Raw genomic sequence first — 11928 nt, forward strand, 5'->3', positions numbered from 1 at the left:
ATTTAAAGGCATTGTTCTGAAGAGCCTATCTACTTCAGTTGGCACAAGGGTCCATGCAATATACTTAATAGTTTCAGAAGTTCTGTACTGAAAAAATGGACAGGACGTCTACCTAGGCAGGGTTTTCTACCATACCCTTTATGCTACCCATCTCAGCTGGCTTCTGAAACCTTCTCTAAGTCTAGAGTGTTCCATATCTGATCCAAACTTTAAGTTTTGGGGAATCCATCAAATTGCCTGCATCTCAAACAACTTCAGCATGTCTTCTATGAGGGAAACATGGACAAAAGTAGTAGAAGGCCTTGGAGAAATTATTTTCTACTTATTTGGGGCTGGAGGGTATTTAGCTTACAATGATGATAAATTATGGATCCACCAAATCACAGAATACCAATCTCCAAGGAAAAGAAATTTGCGAAGCTATTTGAATTTTGAGGAAAGTGATTCCTACCAGCAACTAGTCTTTAAAGTACCATGACATACATCAAGTTCTATTATATATGCAGAACATATTTGGTAAGTTATTTGTACAAAAATCTAGGACAAGCCTTTCTTATGAGTAAATATAATTAACATTTGTTATTATTGCATGGTCAATTAGAAATAGTACTCCATTTCCCCAAATTTCTCCCCTACTGGTTTCTGATATAAATTCCACAATTTTTTGTAGCTTATTAAAGTGTGCCTGGGAAGGAGAAAACTTTGAACCTAATTAGCCATTCCTATTTGTGTAGGAATTAATTTATCATTTCCTTTTCTGAGAGCAGCTTTGTTCAAGGTAGTAAACAGGAGCTTGAGATCAAATACCCCAGGAAAGAAAGAGGTATAGGTATAGGTATAGGTATAGGTATACAACAAGAGCTCCCTGAGGAGAGAAACTGTTTTGACCTTTCTTTGAAAAAATTCACACTTGAAAGAGTACCTGACATGTAAATATTTAGTAAAAGTTTATTAACTAACTGACAATAGAGGAGTAAAAAAAAAGGCAATATGAAGAGTTCTGAAATGAAACTCCCTCTATTACAATTTCATTAATAATTTGCCCTATAAAATGTATTTTAGTTTGTATTTATGTGAATCATCTCCAATAATGATATATGATAAATTGTGTGTACCTTCCTATTAGGGATTAGGGTATTGTGAAAACTTGTGGTAATAATTTTAAAATGAATTAAAATATGTAAAACATTTTCAAACCTTTAAGTGCTCTGTAAATAATAATAATTACACTATAACTATTATTATAAGGTTTCTCTGCTTGATCTTTCTATTTTGGTTATCCAGATTGGCAGAGAAAGTAGCAAAAATCAATAGAGGAGCAACTTATATTGCCTTGTCATGTAATAAATGAAAGTAAAATTATTAAATGTAATAGTAATAAAATATTGTGCTCACCATTATAAAATTAACTCTCAAGTCAGGAGTCTGTTAGAAGCTCTTAACAATATAATTTTAATTAAAAAGAAAGATATAGAAAAAAAGAAATGTAGGAAGGGGACAGAAAATATCACCTATCTAGAAACATACCCTAAGCCCACCAAGATGCTTAGACCACAAAGTCAGAGATAGATAGATAAAGAGAGAGAGAGAGATCAAAAGCCTTTTATCCTCAGTGCTCCTATGTCCCTCAACGTACACATGCAAAATGGGATGTGGGATAGGACAAATTTAGGGAGTGACAAGCCTAAGGAATGGATTCTATCTACACAGTGGTTGTAAGATTAAATCCCAGTTTCTTAACGATTTATGTAATCATTAATATATTATAAATATGATTATATGACATTTTATATATGATGGAAACTTTTAATTTGGATTCAATTTCTTTACAGAATAGAATTTTGGGATTTTAAAGCCAGAAGAGAATAACTTCATTGGTAGAAGAAGCTTTCACTTGTTACAAAATCATAGAGTTGTGTCATAATTAAAATTGGACTTGAAAGACTGATTTTTGGATAAAAGTATCAATTTATTGATTATATCCATTTATTAGGTCAGCATCATAACTGATAAGGGAATACAGTTCTCCATGGTGGTCTCTAATTAATAGCAACAATAGGGAAACTGGATCAGGCAGCTTGCAGCCCCTCCCTTGAACTTCCCTAAATATCTTTAACTGGTAAACTGCTAATTAAGAGATATTCCATCAAACTATATACTTTTTCCTAGCTGACATCTTGGGGAACTTGTACACTGGTAAAGAACTCTTGTTCCCCTCATTTATGAATCAAATTCTTTTAAAAAGGAGACATTCCTTGGGATTTCTAAGGACAAAGAAAATGCAAAATGCAGTAGACTGGATGGAATCTCTGATCCAGATCCCAGGTGTAGAGATACACAGTAATTCTCCCTAATATAAGAATAAATGCAATATAAAAAATAAATTCTCACAGTTGAAACTTATCCCTATTGAGACAAGTGTTAAGTAGCAAAACTGGAATTTAATTCCAGGTCCTTTGACTCTAAATCCAGTGCTCTGTCTACTAAATTATGACTTCTGGACAACTATACAACTTATTATAGAGTGTGAATTACCTAGGGCAAAACAAAAAATAAATTTTTGACTTGCAATAAAACCTATAACTTTTTACATAATTCAAAAAACGTTTAATATGAAATCGGCAGTTATTTCTTTTGCTGAAATAACATCTTATATGATTTGGCATTTAATTCCCAAGATTTTGACATATATTCTTTAATTCTTTCTTACAAAACTACACTATTATCCCATTACATGTATCTTCGAACAGTACATTGTTCCAAGTCTAGCTTTAATTATAGTTTGTAGGTTTTTCTTGTAGTTTAAATCAGATTTCCAGGCCAATGAAAAATGTTTATCTCCATCTCATGCATATATTTCTTAAACTTCCATGACCTGAAGCATAGTTCAAAGATGAGTTGTAATCTTCCATCTCTTCCGGATCATGACCCCACTGTCGATGTCTCAGGGTTCTGTCTGGATTCTCTTCTCTTCTCCCTCTATATTCCACTTGTCATCAGTTCCCTTGAATTTAATTACCATCTTTATGTTGAGGATTCTCAAATCTACCTTTTCTACCTCAAACTCTCTATTGACCTCCAATCTTGAATCTCCAACCTCCTTTCATACATCTCAAATTAGATGTCCAGGAGACATCTTAAACTCAACATGTTCAGACAGAACTCATCTTTTCTCTATCCTCCCAGTTCTTCTGACTGAAAACCTGGGAATCATCCTGGACTCCACTAGTTCCCATTCATTCCCTCCACAGCCATTTCTGCCAAGACCTGTGGCTATCCTTTGGTACATCTTTCCAACAAGTTCCCTCTTCTCTTCTGACATTGCCACCACTCAGTGCAGGTCCTTATTACTTCACGCTGGAATTATTGCAGGTGGATCTGTTTGCCTAATGTCTCCCACTCCAATCTATCTTCTATTTAGCCATGAAATGATTTTCTTAAAGCAAAAGTTCAATCATGCTACCCTGCCGCTTATATCCCATTCAATAAATTCCCTTGGTGTTCTCCATTGCTTCCAGGATCAAAAATGAAATGCTCCTCCTGCTCTGACCTTTCCAGTCTTCTTACATTTTACTCTCTGACACACACTCTGATTTCCTGACACTGACCTTGTAGCTGTCTCATGAACAAGGCACTGCATCTCTCAGCTCCAGGCATTTTCTCTGGCTGTCCTCCATTCCTGGAAAGTTCTCCTTCCTACACTCTTGTCTAATGGCATCCTTAGCTTCCTTTAAGTTGCAACTAAAATCTCATCTTCTACAGGAAGATTTCTCCAATTTTTCTTAATTCCAGTGCCTTCAATCTGCTAATTATTTCCTATTTATCCCATATATAACTTTGCTTTGTATATATTTTATGGCATGTTGTCTCCTTCTTTAGACTTCTTGAGGGCAGGGACTGTCTTTTGCCTCTTATGGATTCTTAGTGATTAGTACAGTACCTGGAACATAGCAGGTGCTTAATAAATGGTATTTAATTGATTGATTCCAACTCCATTGGAATTTCTATATTTCTCAAACAGTTTTGCTTCTCAGTTTCACAATGCATTCTACAGAGTTCATCATTCCTTAAGTGACAGGACTGCCATGCCCAAATTTAAAAAAAAATCTTCCAAACATATTTTGATTCAGTGTGTTACAAAATGGAGAAGATGCCTAGATCTTATAAGTTTACTTGGACTTTCTTTTAAAACAATATGTGTATAGTATTGAATAAAAAACTAGATTCAATCAGTAAAATTGTCTTATTTTTTCACTCTTCAGTCTTCTAATTTTTATATTGTCTTGAACTCAATAAATATTTTTTCTTCATATTATTAACAAGTTGTTATTTTAAAAAACTGATCTTCCTGTTCTTCTAAGAAACCTCCAGAACATTGCAGAAAAGTCAATAACAGTTCCTTCCCCAAATGCAAGGTCCATCTGAAGGTCTTTTCTAGAGTATTACTTAGGCTGTTTTGCAGTGATAGTTTTATGAGTTTTTTGTTTGTTTTCCATCACACTTTCCTTTTTGATTCGATAAGACTAATTCTGAATGATCCTTGAAATGCTTGACTTCCCCACACCAAGAGTTCCTGAATTATCTTGACTAGGTATTGAAGTGTGCTCCTTAAGAGGTACAACTTTTTTAAATTAATTAATTTGTTTGCTACATTGAAGTTCCAGGTATCTCCCTTCCTCCTTTTCCTCACACTAGAGAAAGCATCATTTGACAAAATAAATATGTTAGTATATTTACGATGTCTTGCTTTTTTTTTAATTTATCACTTAAGAGCTATGACTTCTAACTGTTTACTTAGAGTAATATCCATTTTTTCCATTTCACTTACCATTTATTTTTCATATTGTAATATTCAGATGTAACATTTTCTACATTCATGCTAACAGCTCTCTTCCATCCAGAGAAAAATAAAGGATTTTTCAGAACTTTAGGATGGAATGAAATAGAAAAAAAAAATTGTAATCGTACCCAAGTTACAAAGAACACAAAGATCAAACAATGGACAAGCTGCATGGAAGACGACTATAAGGAGAACATGAGGAAGGAACAAATTAGAATCCTAAAGAATCTAATATTTGTGTCATGAGGTTAACCCTCAAGAAGCTGACGTGTTTAGAAAGTAGGACCAAATGGAGAATTTCAACAGGATGTTCTAGTATAGAGTTCAAAATATCCAGTTACATATACTAGCATGCTGTTCTCTTTCCTCTCTCTTTTATGCTTTCAGTTTTTGGTAAACATTTTGGAGATTTCATCATTGAGAAATGTAAAAATTAAATTTAGTCTTTAGTAATAGAAATATTATATTTTAAGAGGTTTATTAATGATTATTAGAAATCAAGGAATAAAGAAAAAACAAAATAGAAAAAACCATGTGCCTAGGGCTGATTAGCCATTCAAACCCCCCCACCCCCATCATTGCAATGGAAGAGAGCAAAGTAGGGGTTGCTGCCAATTAAATACTCCTTGTGATCTCGCCCAGGTGGAGACTCAGGTGAGATTATAGGGAATTCTGGGAAATACCAAGGACTTCTGGGGATTGAAGTCTAGGGTTCAAATCTCCATTTTACAGAGCATGTCAGAATACTAACATGCTTAGGTTTATCAAGGTGGAACATACAGTCTGTTCACATGTTCTATGCTTTTTCCAACATGCTAACTGCTTTTTGCAGTACAAATAAGAATAACTGGACCTCACAAGGTCTCTGCATTGGATATCACCATGACAAAGTAGGAAATCCATTTGACTATACTACCAGACAACTACCAGCTGTGTAAAAGTTGTCAATTTTATGCCTATCTTAGTATGAGTAGCAGCAGAGAATCAAGGTCTGAGATCAAAGATTGTAGATCGTCATAAGACTTGTTAAAAAGAGAGGAAAAAAGACTTCCCTTTGCCTGCCTGTCTGTCAAACAGGCAAGAGCAAGTACTATCTGTTGTTCTGGGCAGCAGCATAGAAACTGATATACAGGAAGAATAAAAGTAGATTTTTAGTAAAGACTCTTCAGTAAAGGTCATTAAATATACGACCCTTTAATCTTCCTAAAAGACTTGCTCTTTATTTGGAGGCCAAGATGCCAAAACTTCATCTAGTCGCATGCCTGAAGAGGTTTAAAGAAATAATGTCAAAAAAAAAGGAAGAAGGTCCAGGAGACCCAAATAATTAGGGTGTAATTTTCCTATGTACAAACACACACACATATCAATAAAAGACAACTTCAATCCAGTCATTACAGCCATTTTTACAAAACACTGAAGATCCAGGATTTTTGAATAGGGGATATTTAAAAGACTATTATCAATTTAAAACATCAGGAACACTGGCACAATATGTTACCTGTCTGTTTTAATTACAGGGTGACATATAAACTCTAACACAAAGTGGGAAGGGGAAAGTAAGGATAGAAGCAATATTTCACAGAAATAAAGTCAAAGCTAGTGCTCTGCTGAGAGATTCTCTTCAACATTTCTTTTGGGAAGCTTTGAAGGATCTGCCAACCTATGCCCAAAGTCTCATAGATAATGTGGCTTTCCTATGGATCTTGTGCAATAAAGTTCCTTTCAAACCTTTTGTAAAAATTCCAGATAAAGGAGATTATTTGAAGTGAAGTCTTCTCCAACAATGGTTTTCATGGCTTGTATAACTTTGCCAATAGATTAACATGCAAATAGCTGATTAGATGCATCTGCATGATTTTTCTGGTCATACTCTCTCCAAACTGGGACAAGGAGGGCAACACATTATAGGTCGGTAAATTTGTCCGTTAGGCAGCTCTGTCCACATACATTTGTCCTTTGGTAATATATCCAGTCAAGTCAGGGATGATTTGAGTGATATCATCATTGGGTATGGTGAAGATAGGGATCTGAATAACTGAGTCATTCCCACCTTTCATTTGACCAGCTAACTCATTTATTATAGCAAAATCTGTATACACATAGCCTGGAAAACCTTGACTACCAGGGCCTTCATCTCAGGCTGCTGAAACCTCTTAAAGATCTTCAGCATAAGAATTCATATCTGCTAGAATGACCAAAACCTGCTTTTCACCTTGTTAGGTCAGAAATTCTGTTATTGTTAGAACCATACAAGAAGAGGTCATACGCACAATGGTTGGATCATTGACCAAGTTCAAAAGGAGACAGACATCATACATTGAGCCATTTTCTTCAAAGTCTGATTTTTGGGGAAAGAATTGGGCAATTTTCCAAGTTTACAGCCATAGTGGCAAATACATTGGCAAAATTCTTCTCACTATATTCCATATATTTGTATTTCTTAATCAAATCAGTCTGACAACAAGATCTCATTATGGGTAAGGCAGAAGCAGAGAAAATGGTAATATCTGCCCCATAACAATGCTGTTCATGTCATCTGTTGCTGAAATGCCAGTTTGAATCATTTCCTCAGGTTAGATTCAACATTGAGGACTCTCCAATAATGTCAAGGACATCTCCATCAAAAACAACTAGGGCCATATCAATAGGTTTCTTTGCACCATTGGAAGCTCAACCAAATATATTCTCAGACACAGGTGTTAGAAGACTATCTCTCATAAACCCATAGGGAATCTTGGCATATATATAGATAGATAGATAGATAGGTAGATAGGTAGATAGGTAGATAGGTAGATAGGTAGATGGATGGATGGATGGATGGATAGATAGTTAGATAGATAGATAGATAGATAGATAAAAGGATGGATAGATGGATGGATGGATGGATGGATGGATGGATGGATGGATGGATGGATAGATAGATAGATAGATAGATAGATAGGTAGATAGGTAGATGGATGGATGGATAGATAGATTAGATAGATAGATAGATAGATAGATAGATAGATAGATAGATAGATAGATAGATAGATTGATTGATTCAGATAGATAGATATATCTGAAGTTTCTCCAAAAGATGAACTACTGCTTTGCCACCACTAACTTCTATAAGTTGACCACATCTCTTTATGACATTGGGTATTGGCAAGTGGACGATCTCAACCTCTCTTACTTCTGATTTGCTTTTTAGGATTCAGGAGATAGTTTCAGCTGATGGCTAGCACCTGCTCCCATTATCCCATTACAGACACATTTGTTAGCATTGGGAAATTTGGAGAGGTCAGGGAAGGTCTAGTTTATAAATATCTGGATTTATCAAAGTACTATCTTGTCTTCTCCATTCTGATAGGTCCTACAAATCCCACTAAAGAGATATAGGTACAGATATAGCTGGGAGGTCTACACTCTGGATCTCAAACTCTTTCCTACTTTAGTAATATATCCATTAAAAAAACATGATAAAACAAAGCAATGTCTACAACTCAATTGCCAGAGAACTAATTAAGTTTGAGAAAACCAGCTGGTCAGAATCTCAGTCAGCCTAATGTCAATATAATTTTCATGACTGTTCCTGTCACAAAATGAAACCATATCAAAATGAGTTCTTGTTCTAAGCAATTTGCACACCATTGTAGAAATTGTGTTATTCTCATTAGTTTAGGGCATGCAGAAAATAAAACACTTTTTGTAAAATCAAAAATTCATTAATTTTAAAGGACCTCAGGGGGTCATAGCATCTATTTCTCTGTTCTAATTCCTTGTAAAGCTTTCAGATTCATTCCATTTCTGTGCAAATATGTACAATGCCTTTAAGCAGATCTAATTTTTCAGTAATTTTTTTTATCTTGGAATAGAACTTGAATTTTTCTGATTCCCAGTTCAGAAGGCCATTAATGAGAACTAAATCTTGGATTAGACGTTTTAATTGTAGGTTGATTGAAGTGCTAAGGAATCATGTGGTCTCTGGCTGATCTTCATTTATTGATATTAAATGGGCAACAGGTGGTCCTTTAATGAACTATTCATTATACCCAAGTAGCTCAATATGCTATTGGAGAACACTCAGAAAGAGATGTAAGGACAATGCTTATTTCCTCTACATCTATCCTTTGTCACTCCTTTAGACATAATGAACTATTCATTAGCTATTCACAAAGAAGCATAGACAGGGTTCCTGGGCAGTCCCAGCATGGTTTTTGAGCTGCAAAACTTTCTGAGTTTGTCTGAGTATTTGCTGTGCTCATGAAGAACAAAAACATAGATTTGGCCTTCATATCAAATAGGCTGTAAGCAATTTGTGTAATCACATGTAGGCATGAAACACCAACTGCTTTTTCTCATTCTTTTATTTCATTTATTTTACTTAATTTTCTTTAATATATTTTTAAAAATTCATTGTACTATCTGCTTTTTTCACTAAGTAACCAGATTGCAACCCTTTGCAACTTAATTTGATTGGATAAGTAAGCCAAGAAGTGGACAAATACATTAATTTGAGAATTCATGTTTAAGAAAATGAATTCACAGGGCAGCTAAGTGGCTTAATGGATAGAGCACCAAGCCTGGAATCAGGAGAACCTGGTTTCAGTTTGGCTTCAGACACTTCCTGGCTGTGTGACTTAAGCAAATCACTTAACCTCAACTGCCTAGCCCTTACTACTCTTCTACTTAGAGTTGATACTTGTATTGAAAGAAAGGAAGAAAGGAAGAGAGAAAGGAAGAAAGGAAGAGAGAAAGGAAGGAAAGAAAGAAAAAACTCAATTCACTTCAATTCTTCAATGATTTCTAATTTGAGAGACAGAATGATACAACCCATACTGCACTGGACATGGATTCAAGAAGATCTAGGTTCAAATTCTGTCTTAAACATTTTGTTAGCTGTTAGACTCTGGATAAATCACTTAATCTCCCTTTACCCCAATGTTCTCAGCTGTATCAGTAAGTACTTACTATGTTCCATATTGTTTTGCTGATTTATTTTTGTCTGACTTTTCATGAGCCCATTTGAAGTTCTCTTGGCAAAGATACTAGACTAGTTTGCCACTTCCATCTCCAGCTCATTTTAAAGATGAGGAAACTGAGGCACACACGATTAAGTGACTCCCAGGGTCACATAGCTAGTTTGTGTCTGAGGTTGGATTTTGTTATGGGGAGGGTTAGAAGGAAGGGTTAAACAAACTATATACATACATATATATATATATATATATATACATATATATATATATATATATGGTTTATTTAACTAAAAGGGGGAAAATGGAAGTGAGTCAGGGAATACCTTACTTCTAAACCCACCACAGATATTAAAACGCTGTATTTTCTAAAATTATCTTAACCTAACTAGTGAACGGAGTAATTAAAGTTAGTGAGGGATTTGCAGGAGCAAAGACAACAGGACACAAAGAAATCTCACAACTAAGAGTCCTTCTTTGATCCAGACAGCAGTATCAGGATGAAGAGTCCTCACAGGATTCAGGAGCAGATGAGGATTAACACACACACACACACACACACACACACACACACACACACACACACACACTGTCTACCAGTGTGAGGTAATCACTCTCTCAACCACTCCTTCCAGATGGTCCAATTCCATGACAGCTAGAGAAATCAGCTTCTCTCTCCTCCAGAGTCCACCAACTCTCTCTCCAGCAACTGCCTCTGTGTCCAGTCCCAGTTCTGGGAGTTGTGAGTGGAATGTTGGTCTGCAGGGTCTCATGCTGTCAGCTTGCTCTGTTATGCCCTGCTACAATTTGAACTCAGATGCAATTGATCCGGGGGCCAGTACTCTATCCACTTGCACCCTCTAGCTGCCCTTTCTTTTGTGCCAGGCACTGTAAAATGAGTGTATTGTTCTTGATGGTCTCTGAGGCTCCTTCAAGCCCTAAATCTATAATCCTGTTTTCATTATTGCTGGTACTCCTTCCACTATTGCAGATTGCAATGTCTCTACAACTTAATTGACTTTCTTTAAGATATTTTGTAGATGAGAAATTCATCACCTTTTAACCAGCCTAGAAAGTACTCTGTCTCATAGGTTGTATATTGACTTATGCCAGAGAGTCATTGAATCTATACATTATACTAAAGTGACTTACTGGATTCTACCAGCATAGTTTTAAGAGTTTTTAGGATCTGATAAGTCACTATAATAGAACTTTAGTAGAAATTTGAAAGAAAAAAAATAACCCTGATGAACAGAAATATAACTAATGTTACTTCAAATTGAACTTGATGTTTTTGTGGGTATTGTATTCCAATAAGCAGGATTTTTTAAATTGTCCTTGGTTTTTCCTAGGATTCCTTGGTGTGGATGACCTTATACTCAGCTAAATCAAAAGAACCATCCAACTTTAGAAGTGTATATAGGGGAAAACCAACCAAGCAACCAAAAAAAAATACCTATCCTTGGATATATCAGATAGGAGTATACCATAAAATGGCAAAAAGTCCTTCTTCCTTACTTCTGTGGCCTTAGCCCTCCCTTGAAGTCTTTTGAGTACAAGATTGCTACTTTGTTTTTTTTATTAGAACATCCACAATTGGAGATAAAAATATTAATAACTGGCTTCATAGAGAGGGTATAACAAATGTGAAATCTGCCAAAAGGAAAATTCTCAGAGAAGCTGGTGTTCTTGGGCTGAGGAGGAGCAAATAGTGGGACAAAGAGGCATAGACAGTAGTTACAGACAATACCGAATATATTGTCAGAAGTACTAGATTAGGAGTCGTGTTCTTATTCATATCCTCCAGCCCCTAGTTCCTTGCACTTAGTGGGCAATCAAATTCAAGCCAACAAGCATTTAGTAGGTGCCCACTAAAAGAAAGACACTGTTTGTGGCTATGGGAAATATTGAAAACAAATATTCCTTATCCTCAAGGAGTTCACTTTCTATTGAGGACATAAGGTATAAACAGATATGCATATCCTGGACAGTTTGAAGTGAAAGAGATAATTAACAATGAACAATCAATCAGCAAGCATTTATTAAGCACCTACTAGGTGCCAAGGGCTGTGGATACAAAGATTGGCATAATTAGTCCAAGGAGCTCATCTCCTAATCAGGGATACGATCTTC

At 35.5% G+C, this 11928-nt stretch overlaps 1 pseudogene; it reads right to left on the bottom strand.

Annotated features, from left to right (window-relative positions):
- Window positions 1-6372: 6372 nt before the first annotated feature.
- LOC100618636 (V-type proton ATPase subunit B-like) lies at window positions 6373-7558 on the bottom strand (annotated as a pseudogene).
- Between the last annotated feature and the right edge of the window lie 4370 nt (window positions 7559-11928).

Source organism: Monodelphis domestica, chromosome 8 (genome assembly GCF_027887165.1).
Source record: "Monodelphis domestica isolate mMonDom1 chromosome 8, mMonDom1.pri, whole genome shotgun sequence".
Classification (NCBI taxonomy): Eukaryota; Metazoa; Chordata; class Mammalia; order Didelphimorphia; family Didelphidae; genus Monodelphis; species Monodelphis domestica.